Raw genomic sequence first — 12,543 nt, forward strand, 5'->3', positions numbered from 1 at the left:
TGTACCCTTGATGACTGGACGACACAAAGCTTTACGCCTCGCCTGGGTCTGTCAACACCGACATTGGACAGTTGATGATTAGAAACATGTTGCCTGTTTGCACGAGTCTTGTTTCAAATTGTATCAACTGGATGGAATTGTACGGGTACGGAGAAAACCTTATGAATCCATGTATCCTGCATGTCAGCAGGAGGCTGTTCAAGCTGGTGGAGACCGTATGGTGTGGGGCGTATGCAGTAGGAGTGATATGGGATCCCTGATATGTCTAGATACGACTCTGACAGGTGACACATACGTAAGCACCCTGTCAGATCACCTGCATCCATTCACGTCCATTGTGTATTCTGACGGACTTGGGCAATTCCAACAGACAATGCCCCACACGTCTGGAATTGCTCCGGAGTGGCTCCAGGAACACTCTTCTGAGTTTAAACACTTCCGCTGGCCATCAAAATCCCCAGACATGAACATTATTGAGCTTATCTGGGATGCCTTGCAACGTGCTGTTCAGAAGAAATCTCCACCCTCTCGTACCGTTACGGATTTATGGACAGCCACGTCGTGTTGCGGCACATCTGCATGCTCGCGGGGGTCCTACACGATACTAGGCAGTTGTACCAGATTCTTTGGCCCTTCAGAGTATAAAAATTGTTGATCTCGTGGAATTACATTTTCCAGGAGATGTATTGAGTTTCAACTTTATCTTCGATAAGGATAGAGGCCGAAGTAATGGGTTAAAAGAACTAGAAGAGGAAAATCAAGATGCGCTGAGGTGTGAAGTTTGTATTAGGGAGGGCGTTGGACTGCGCTAGTCCGTGCAGCTGTCTAAACCACAATGGCGGTGTAGTGGGTAACACGCCTGCCTAGTAAGCAGGAGGCCCATATTCAAGTCCCGCCCTTGGCACGAATTTTAATTCATTACTTAAGCTTTATCCTCACCAAACATAAAAATCAGATCACTTTATTACGATTTGAACAAGATGAAATACTTAACATTGTAGCAATCCATGCCTACGTGGATGCCATGAGTATTCATTGCTGTCAGTCATCATTGCGTCACTTAACACAGAACAAGATACAAGTCTCTTCTCACAGAATAGAACTGACTATAATCCTTTATGCAACGTTCTGTCTAACACAATTATCACACTGCTGCCTCGGTGGAGAGACAAAGCTGTCGTCTTCAGTGATGATTGGTGACTGGGGGTGAGCGGCACTTCGAGCAGACGTAAGTAGGCGAGCGAGCTGATGTGGTGGTGCGTGGAAACTCTTCTGGGCGTGTCAACGATGCCGACTCTCATCCGTCATTACTTCTGATGGCGACTACATTTACTTATGGTTTAGTCACGAGGTACCAACCTTGCCTTGGAACCTCGTTCTGTGGACAACACTACAGGTCTTACGAGGTGCGACAATAAAGTAATGAGGCTGATTTTCTTTGCAAGATGTGGCAACCCCGCAGGCTTGCGTAGGCACAATATCTTTGACCTTGGTCTATAAGCTGCTTCTAGTCCAAGCGGCACATCGATGCAAATGCTCAGTCCTGAGTTGTGCTATAATAAGTTAACCCGTGTTTGCGTCTCTCGTCACGGAAATGGAACCGCATAATATTGCGCAATGGTATGTCCTTTCTTTTTGCATTAAATTGGGTGAAAACACGACGACAACTTACGGTAAGCTTCAGAAGGCCTTTGGAGAGGAGATTATGTCAAGAGCTCAAGTTTCTCATTGGCATAAAATGTTTAATGAAGGCAGAACGAATGTTCAAGTCACAAGTGAAATGCATGCTTGTGTGCTTCTTTGATTCCAAGGGAATTGTTCATAAAGAGTGGGCACCTCCTGGACAAACAGTTAACCAATATTACTACAAAGAAATTTCAGAAAGAATTCGTAAAAGAGTTCTTTGTGTCCGTGCCAACATTGCTGATAAATGGATTCTGCATCACGATAATGCGCCATCCCATACTGCTCTGTCAGTTCAGCAATTTTTAACCTCAAAACAAATTTCAGTACTATCACAGCCACCTTATTCACCAGATATCGCTCCATGCGGGTTTTTTCTATTTCCAAGAGTTCAAATGGCGGTCAAGGGACACCATTTTCAAACAACACAAGATGTGCAAAAAGCTGTGACGAGGGTCTTGGAGGATATTACAGAAGATGATTTCCAGAAATGTTACCATCAATGGCAGAAGCGCTGGAAAAAGTGCGTGCAATCAGAAGGGAACTACTTTGAAGGGGACAACACTAAACTTGACTAAAACAGCCAGCAAGATTTTTTTTTCACATCATTTTTTCAGTCTCATTACTTTATTGTCGCACCTCGTACATCAAGTCGTGCGACCAATGGTATACTGGTCATACATGAGAAAACACCCACAACTCTTGATATACTGTGCAGGGCAGTTAGCTGGTCATTATTCCCCAGGGAGTTTCTGTACACAAGCACATAGTTTTCCCCCCACGCGGTGTCGAAATTTGAGAGTGGTGGAGTCAAGAGTTTTTTGTGATTGTGTTCGTATTAATTATACAGGGTGATTCAAAAAGAATACCACAACTTTAGGAATTTAAAACTCTGCAACGACAAAAGGCAGAGCTAAGCACTATCTGTCGGCGAATTAAGGGAGCTACAAACTTTCATTTAGTTGTACATTTGTTCGCTTGAGGCGCTGTTGACTAGGCATCAGCGTCAGTTGATGCTAAGATGGCGACCGCTCAACAGAAAGCTTTTTGTGTTATTGAGTACGGCAGAAGTGAATCGACGACAGTTGTTCAGCGTGCATTTCGAACGAAGTATGGTGTTAAACCTCCTGATAGGTGTTGTATTAAACGTTGGTATAAACAGTTTACAGAGAATGGGTGTTTGTGCAAAGGGAAAAGTTCTGGACGGCCGAGAACGAGTGATGAAAATGTAGCACGCATCCAGCAAGCATTTGTTCGCAGCCCAGGAAAATCGACTCGCAGAGCTAGCAGAGAGCTGCAAATTCCACAATCAACTGTATGGAGAGTCCTACGAAAAAGATTAGTTATGAAACCTTATCGTCTGAAATTGGTTCAAGCACTGTCTGCAGCTGATAAGATTAAAAGAATCGATTTCTGTGATTTTATCCTTGCTCAAATGGAAACAGATGAATCTTTCGTTTCAAAGATTGTGTTTAGTGATGAAGCAACTTTCCACACTAACGGGAAAGTCAACCGTCACAATGTCTGTATATGGGGCACTGAGAATCCGCGGGAAACAACTCAGTATGAACGTGACTCGCCTAAGGTGAACGTTTTCTGTGCCATTTCAGCCAATAAAGTTTTTGGTCCCTTTTTCTTCGTAGGTGCTACTGTAACTGGACTACAGTATCTGGAGATGTTAGAGAATTGGCTGTTCCCTCAGCTCGAACAAGAAGCACAACAATTCATATTTCAGCAGGATGGAGCGCCACCACATTGGCACTTATCTGTCCGTAACTACCTGAACGTCAACTACCCGAGGCGATGGATCGGCCGCCAGGCAGCCCGTGACAGAGCACTTCATCACAGGCCTCCAAGAAGCCCTGATCTTACCCCCTGCGATTTTTTCTTATGGGGGTTTGTTAAGGATATGGTGTTTCGGCCACCTCTCCCAGCCACCATTGATGATTTGAAACGAGAAATAACAGCAGCTATCCAAACTGTTACGCCTGATATGCTACAGAGAGTGTGGAACGAGTTGGAGTATCGGGTTGATATTGCTCGTGTGTCTGGAGGGGGCCATATTGAACATCTCTGAACTTGTTTTTGAGTGAAAAAAAACCTTTTTAAATACTCTTTGTAATGATGTATAACAGAAGGTTATATTATGTTTCTTTCATTAAATACACATTTTTAAAGTTGTGGTATTTATTTTTGAATCACCCTGTACAATAGAATTTGAAGTAGGAGTATTTTCTGAGCTACGATGAATGGATAGAGGAAACGGAGCACAATCTATTGCAAAATAATAACTATGTTTATTAATTATCACATATACTTTATAATATGTACCTTCTAACTAAAATGTGGGTAAATATACGTAAATGCGAGATTACGCACATAATAATGAAAGACCTCTGCGGTATTCGATTACAAGGTTAGTGATCAACAGGCCACGGTGTGCCAAACCACACGTGAGCAAGATCTGCGGATCGAATACGGACCAAGGCTCGACCTATCTCGGCTTTGGTCGGTCCTTGCCGGAAGTACTCGGTACAGAGTGTCATTTCATTTACCATTGCGGCGTGGAATTTTTCTGTCGGAACGACTTTCTTCAGTTCAACAGAATTGTGGTGTCAGCACTGTTTACCCTTCGTTATACGTTCATGGCATGAAAGAAGTTCACAGGTCCTGTGACTGTTTGCAGAAGAAGAGGCAGCCCAGCAATCTCTTATCACAAGCCTTTAGAAGGATAAGATTTCTCAGTACTGCATAACATATATGTAGTCGCATAAACGACAGAAACTGAAGATTCGCTGTGGATCGATGTTACATCACAACGCAGAAAGAATTTAAAAATTTTGTTGACGATGAAAGAGCATAAAATTACAACGATCAACAGACGGGATTCATTATTCCATACATCAATAAGAACTTTGGCCTAAATTTGCATGGATGGAGACATGACGAATTTGGATTTAGGAATAGTAAATTTTCTGAAGTCATATGCATTATTCGACTGTCAATTACAACAGTTTTCGATGGAACTGTACGACGAATATGGACATTTTATATCACGGGATGAACATTGATAAAACCGACAAACTGCAGGGACGGATTGCTGACCGGAAACGGAGGAGAAAAATTCCTATGATTACACTAGTCAACACTCATTTTCTTGCCAAGGATATTTGAGTGGCTTTAGGATGGGTTAGTGGTGCTGAGGACGAATATAGCAACCATTTATGCAATTTGGCTGTAGTTTTTGAGATAATGCATGACTTATTCAAAAAATTAGAAAAAATTGCTAATACTGAACTCGAGCGCTACAAACTACAATGAAAAAAGAAAATAATCTTTATAAATAGCTTCTATGAAAACCTGATAGGCATTTGTCCACGTATAAAACATAATTGAAAAGTTTCTCTATAAGTATATCATTTTCCGTCCATGACGAACCGCTTCCTGCACGCTTTCCTTTTATAGGTCTCTTCAGAACAGTCACGTTGCAGATTCCAGCAATAATCTGCCATCATATGCCTGTCCCATCTTCCTTTATATCTTTCCTCTATTCCTTTCATATCTTGATGGAACCGCTCTCCTTGTTCCTCACTGAAATCACCTAGATTACGAGGAAATCGATCCAAGTGGCTGTGAAGGAAGTGCAATTTTATGCTCATGTTAGCTCCTAAGTTTTGAAAGTTAGTGAGCATGTTTTTGACCAGTTCCTCGTAATTGGGAGCTTTATGATTGCCCAAAAAACATTTTACAACAGCGACAAAACTGTTCCAGGCCGATGCTTCAGTGACAGTCATGACACTTGTAAAATTGGTATCGTTGATGAGCCTGCGAATTTGAGGACCATCAAATATTCCTGCCTTAAGTTTTTCACTACTGAGTCCAGGGAACGTATTGCAGATGTATGTGAGGCAATTACCATTTCTGTCTAAAGCTTTGGTGAATTGCTTCATTAGTCCTAACTTAATATGTAATGGTGGAAGAACAATCTTGTCCCTACTAACCAGAGGTTCATTAATGATGTTTGCTTCACCAACAGCCATATGTTCCGTTGGAGGCCATGTTTTCTGCTTCCATTGTTCGTGCTTTGCCCTACTATCCCACATGCAGATAAAACATGGGTGCTTTGTGTATCCACTTTGTTGTCCAAGCAAGAAGTTCACCATTTTCAAATCAACACAAATCAACCACTGGTGCTGCATATACTGAATTTTCTGCAGAACCATCTTGATGTTAGCATATGCTTCACAAAGTTTTGTTGAGTGGGCAATTGGAATAGATGCGTAACGATTGCCATTGTGTAGGAGAACACATTTTAAACTTCTAGTGGAACTGTCTATGAAGAGACGCCAGTCCTCTGGTCTATATTCCGGCAGCCCCAATTCAAGTAAAAGTCCAGGTATATTGCTGCAATACACTATAACCTCTTCTTGGTTGAAGTATGGAAGAAGGTTTTCTTCTCTCGTCCGGTAAGCTGTTATTGTAACACTTGGATGAAGACAGTTCTTTTCCTTAAGCCTGGATGCTAAGAGTTCTGATGCTTTCTTTGAAAGATTGAGTTCTCGTATCAAGTCACTGAGCTCCTTCTGGTCGCACTGCTGGGGTTGTGTCTCACGTCCTTCGTATTCCGAACCACTACTTGTACATTCCTCGCCGTGCACATCGTCATCTGATGATGTTAGCGTGGGTAATGTTGTGAAGGTTGGTACAGGAACATCGTTGCTGTGCACCACCGGTCTTCTTGCTGACTCCAAATCGGGATATTCCCACTTTCGTTTTTTGAACCTATTAAAACCTTTCCCATTAACAATGCAAAAACAGCAATCATCTGTATGGTTCTTCTGCTCTCGCCATACCATAGGCACTCCGAAGTTTAAGCTTTTCCTTTTTCGTTTTGTCCACTGCCGTAAGCACTCTACACAGCATTTACAAACTTTATGGGGTGCCCACGCCTTGTCTTGATCTCCAAGTTTAATTCCGAAATATGCCAGATACGCTTCCTTCACAAAAGGAGTGATATTCTTCCTGTTCTTTTGAAGAAAGTATTCACCACAAATGTAGCAGAACTCACCTGGATGGTTCACGCAAAGACGGCGTGAAGAACTCATGTTTTCCTAAAACAAAATTGCACAAATACTACATATTATGCAGAACTTTCTTGTATTTGCATGTCAATCACATCCAACAAACATCATTAATTGTTTTGTGTGAAATGAATACTCACCTCTTATTTGCTACATCACGATGAAAAGGTTCTATCTCCTTGAAGCTGCACTGCACATGTGTGTGACTTTCGACCATCGACATTTTTCTTGTTTACACTGAACGCTACCTATCGGCTGTTGCGGGGATTACCTCGGCCAACAAATGAATGTCGAGTACCGCCGAATTCAAATCTGCACAACCCTCAATATCTTCAACACACGCACCGCACAACAGGACTGAACACATGCTGACAGTATGATGTTTGCATGATGTAATCAACCACACAGATGCACTCCCTGAGCACAATTGTTTAATAAAGATAGTACAATATCACTAATTAAAAAACAGGTAGCAAATACATTACACCATATATGGACCCTGCAGTCGATATTATCCACATGAAACTCTCATTTCCACAAATAACCTATATCTCAAAAACCAGAGCCAATTTGGAAAAAGTACAAATATACTCGGAATGAGTATCATAACAATATCCCATTTTCGTTCAAACTTCCCTGGCAACGAAAAAAAAATTTTATTTTGTAGAGCTGTGTTATGTGTCCCCAAATGCATCGTTGCCTCGGTAGATGGCGTTGACGAATGAAACTTCCTCTGACCACATGCCTTGTGTTCCGGTGTTTTTAGGCTGTGTGACTGACGCAAAGTACCAAAACAGCTGAACTGAATGGTCCGGTATTCATGTCTGGAACAAACATAGATGGTGTTTGTGTACGGGCAAGCAGATGGAAATGGTCGAGAGGCAGCACGGCTATACCGAAACAAGTATCCTCAGGGGCACCAAAAACATCATACAAAATTTCAAGCCCTTTTAGGAAGTCTGTGTGATCAAGAGTCCTTTCAGCCAGACGAACGTGCAGGCAGACGCCATACTGTCCGTACATCAGTTTGGAGGATCGGTTCTACAATATCCTGTGATAGCAAAATGCGTTACAGCAACAACAAATTTCATTGCCCGCTGCTGTAGACTCAGTGCGTAAAAGTAACAACTTTCGTTGCATGTTGGTATGCCGCCAGTTGTCTATGAAATGTTAGCACTTTTGCCATTTTCGATACCGACTAGCATAATACGCAGTAGGTTAAAGATCTCTAAAGACAGTCGCCAAACAATTGTATTGTTGTTAAACGAGAACGTGATAAAATGTAACTTTATTTCTTAGTCACTAAGAACCCCTCTTACATAGTTTGCTCTTAAACTAATAATCACAGATATTTTTTATTCAACCTGGAAATTAGAGATGGTAGTTACTGGTGGTGCTCATAATTCGTCAATGAGCTCTACCGGGACTCATACTAGGACGGCTACCATTGTACAAGTATTTTGCAACATACTTATGTAAAGCGGTGCTGAACGTGTCTTATAAGCATTTTTTTTCCGACCTGCTTGATGCTGCCTGCCAAGATTTCCTCTCCTGTGCCAACCTTTTCATCTCAGAGCAGCATTTGCAACCTAGGTCCTCAGTTATTTGCTGGATGTACTCTACTGTTTTTATCCTCTGCAGTTCCCTCGAGTACCGTGGAAGTTATTCCCTGACGTCTTAACACATGTCCTATCATCCTGTTCCTTTTTCTAGCTAGTGTCCCCCACCTGTTTCTTTCCTCGCCGATTCTGCGGAGATCCTCCTCATTTCTTAGCCCATCAGTTCTCATAATTTTCAACATTCTTCTGTAGCACCACATCTTAATCGCCTCGTTCCTCTTCTGTTCCAGTTTCCGCACAGCCAATTATACACTTTCACACAATTCTGTGCTTCGAACGTACATTGTCAGACATTTCTTTTTCACATTAAGGCAGATATTTGACACTAATAGACTGCTCTTGGCCAGGCCCTCTTTGCCAGTGCTAGTCTGCTTTTTTATGTCTCCCTGCATTGTCCGCCACGCGTCACTTTGCTTCCAACGTAGCAGAATTCCTTAACTCACTGCCTTCCTTGTCACTAATTCTGATGTTACGTTTATCGCTAATCTCTAACGCTGCTCATTACTTTCGTCTTTCATTGGTTTACGCTCAGTCAATAGCGTGTGTTCATTAGACTGTTCGCTCTATTCTACAGGTTCTTCTTCCTAATTATGACTGAGGATGGCAATGTCATCAGCGAATTTTATCATTGATATTCTTCCTTCCTGAATTTTAATCTCACTCCTGAACCTTTCTTTTATTTCCGCCATTGTTTCTTCAAATGTTCAAATATGTGTGAATTCCTAAGGGACCGAACTGCTGAGGCCATCGCTCCCTAGACTTACACACTACTTAAACTAACTTAACACTGAGGGCAACACTCACACCCATGCCCAAGGGACGACTCGAACCTCCGGTGGGAGGGGTAGAGGGAGGACTCGAAACTCCGGCGGGAGGGGCAGCACAAATGGTTCAAATGGCTCAGAGCACTATGGGACCTAACATCTCTGGTCATCAGTCCCCTAGAACTTAGAACTACTTAAACCTAACTAACCTAAGGACATCACACACATCCATGTCCGAGGCAGGATTCGAACCTGCGACCGTAGCAGTCGCGCGGTTCCGGACTGAAGCGCCTAGAAACGCTTGGTCACCGCGGCCGGTAGGGGCAGCACGATTAGTGACATGGCACCTCTAACCGCGCGGCCACTCCGCGCGCCATTGTTTCTTCGATGTATTGATTTAACACTAGTGGCGGAGGACTGCCTCTTTTCCTGTAAGTTACAACTGTTTTTCTGAGAACTTCGATCATGCACTATTTTAGAAAATCTAGGAGAAAGTAGGAGACGATGTACTGGCGGAAGTAAGGCTGTGAGCACGGAACGTAAGATGTGCTTGGGTAATTCAGATGGTAGAGCACTTTCCCGCAAAAGTCAAAGGTCCCGAGTTCAAGTCTCGGTCCGGCACACAGTTTTAATCTGCCAGGAAGTTTCGTGCACTATTTTACTTCGTCAAAAGCTTTTTGCAGATCGAAAAATCCTATGAGTGTGCCATGTCTTGATGTTTCTTAAGCGTTGCTTCCATTACCATATACAACGTCAGAACTGTTTCTCTGGTACTTTTACGTTTCCTAAAGCCAAACTGATCGTCATTTAAGAGATCTTTATTTTATTTTGCTAGGGCACTATGGCCCGTAAAAAATTAAATGGCAATCGCCGTGCTGTAGAACATGTGAAGGCTTGCTCTTGGAACATGTCAGACACTATCTCTCGACAAGACAACGTACGACGGTACATGGCCCAACATAAACAACCCTTCTCCACACGCATTGTGTCCATCTGACCTGCTACACCAGCGGTTCCCAACTTTTTCTACCTGGCGCCCTCCTTGCAACCCCAGAATATCCCATGTCCCCTATGTTTATTTATTTTTTTTCTTCTTTCGAAAGACTTTATTTGACAATAACCTGAAGTTCACACTTCAGTAAAAGGGGATTATCAAATATGTTGTTGTTGTTGTGGTCTTCAGTCCTGAGACTGGTTTGATGCAGCTCTCCATGCAACTCTATCCTGTGCAAGCTTCTTCATCTCCCAGTACCTACTGCAACCTACATCCTTTTGAATCTGCTTAGTGTATTGATCTCTTGGTCTCCCTCTACGATTTTTACCCTCCACGCTGCCCTCCAATGCTAAATTTGTGATCCCTTGATGCCTCAAAACATGTCCTACCAACCGATCCCTTCTTCTAGTCAAGTTGTGCCACAAACTTCTCTTCTCCCCAATCCTATTCAATACCTCCTCATTAGTTACGTGATCTACCCACCTTATCTTCAGCATTCTTCTGTAGCACCACATTTCGAAAGCTTCTATTCTCTTCTTGTCCATACTAGTTATCGTCCATGTTTCACTTCCATACATGGCTACACTCCATACAAATACTTTCAGAAACGACTTCCTGACACTTAAATCTATACTCGATGTTAACAAATTTCTCTTCTTCAGAAATGATTTCCTTGCCATTGCCAGTCTACATTTTATATCCTCTCTACTTCGACCATCATCAGTTATTTTACTCCCTAAATAGCAAAACTCCTTTACTACTTTAAGTATCTCATTTCCTAATCTAATCCCCTCAGCATCACCCGATTTAATTTGACTACATTCCATTATCCTCGTTTTGCTTTTGTTGATGTTCATCTTATATCAAATATATAGTAATACAAAACTATAGTGTTTCAATGGAGTTGGTAGCTGAACGAGAAATATCTCTATGTCTTCCTTATCTGCCCAATGATACTGTTTTTACTTGAACAACGCTTATCACATCTAACATTTTTTTGTGTGGTGAAAATGACAAGCAAAATCCAGAACATCAGTGAGAAGTTTGAAACTGTTTTTCTTTAAGCAGTTGCTGAATGTTTGGTTTAAACTAGTTAAAGCACATCTAAGGTCACCCTCCACGTTCAGACGACTACGTTGTTTTATATTTTCACGATGTAGTATCTAGAATCCAGTGTCACATAGATGTGTAGATGAGAACTGCTTGAGGACTTTCAAAATGCTCCTTTGTCACTACTTTATAAAGAGGAAGGAAACTGGACCAAAATTTTTCCAGCCCCATCTTGAAACTGTTCTTTAGCACTCGAATCACATTTCAGTTCAGTTGTATTCTCTTGTATTTCATCAGGAAGTGCATGCACATCGATTGTGAAGTCTGATCTCGATAATTTATACCGCCAGATTTTTGAAGACAACAGAGGAAAATAAAAGTTGAACTTTTCTTGAAGCTGTTCCATTCGCTGATGACAACTCCCCACTGGTTGACATCACACTATTGTCTATCTAGAAGTTCATTGAATCGAGGGAATGACAAAAAGTTAGCAGTGGGAGCATTGGGGCGACGCTGCCATAGTTGTGTCTTTTCCCCAAGAAGACAATTATGGTATAACTGACGTCAGTTATTGTGGTGTTTCTGCCTTGTAGTTAAAATTCAGATTATTGAGAATTTCAAATAAGTCTACAATGTGTGCGAGGGAAAACACAAAGGTGTCATTAGATATGAATGCCAAGCATACTGCCTTCGGAAGTCATCCGACTAACGTTTGAAAGATTAAAGGTTAATGTTCAACATTGAGATCATTACATAGGACACGAAAAAAAAAGAGTGTTCCAGCCAAAAGCCACTGGCGCTGCGCGACACGCACACCCAGACAAAATCGACCTAGGAAACCGGCCACACACTAAATTTGATGGCTATACTTACAATTAAATATTACGATCGCGGTCTCTTATATTACATTCGACAATGAGCGAAGTATCGTAACTACGCCCTGCTTACGGCAGTGACTCTGGAAATAGATATATCTGTACCATTCTCATGACTTGCATACTTTTCCTTATCGCAGTATACCAGGTCAAATCCATACCTTCCTTACGACTGGAAAAAAAAAAAAATTTCTTTGCACACGTCGGAACAAACACACACATACTTTATAAGTCTGATGCTCAAGGCGAACCTATCACAAATTCCCCTGCTACTAAGAATAATATTTCGCCAATAACTGATTGCTGGCGATACGAAATAATACTAACCGAAAATCAGCGTTAGGTAGGCATGTCTCGTAAGTTTTTCTTTGGAGTGGTACCACTGTGTCTTAGAAAGAGAAAAGTAACCGTCTTACAAACCGCCAGATGTTAAAAAACACGATCGCAACAACTACTGCATCTTTCTGTTACAAGCGG

This window comes from Schistocerca nitens, chromosome 5, assembly GCF_023898315.1.
Source record: "Schistocerca nitens isolate TAMUIC-IGC-003100 chromosome 5, iqSchNite1.1, whole genome shotgun sequence".
NCBI classification, from domain to species: Eukaryota; Metazoa; Arthropoda; class Insecta; order Orthoptera; family Acrididae; genus Schistocerca; species Schistocerca nitens.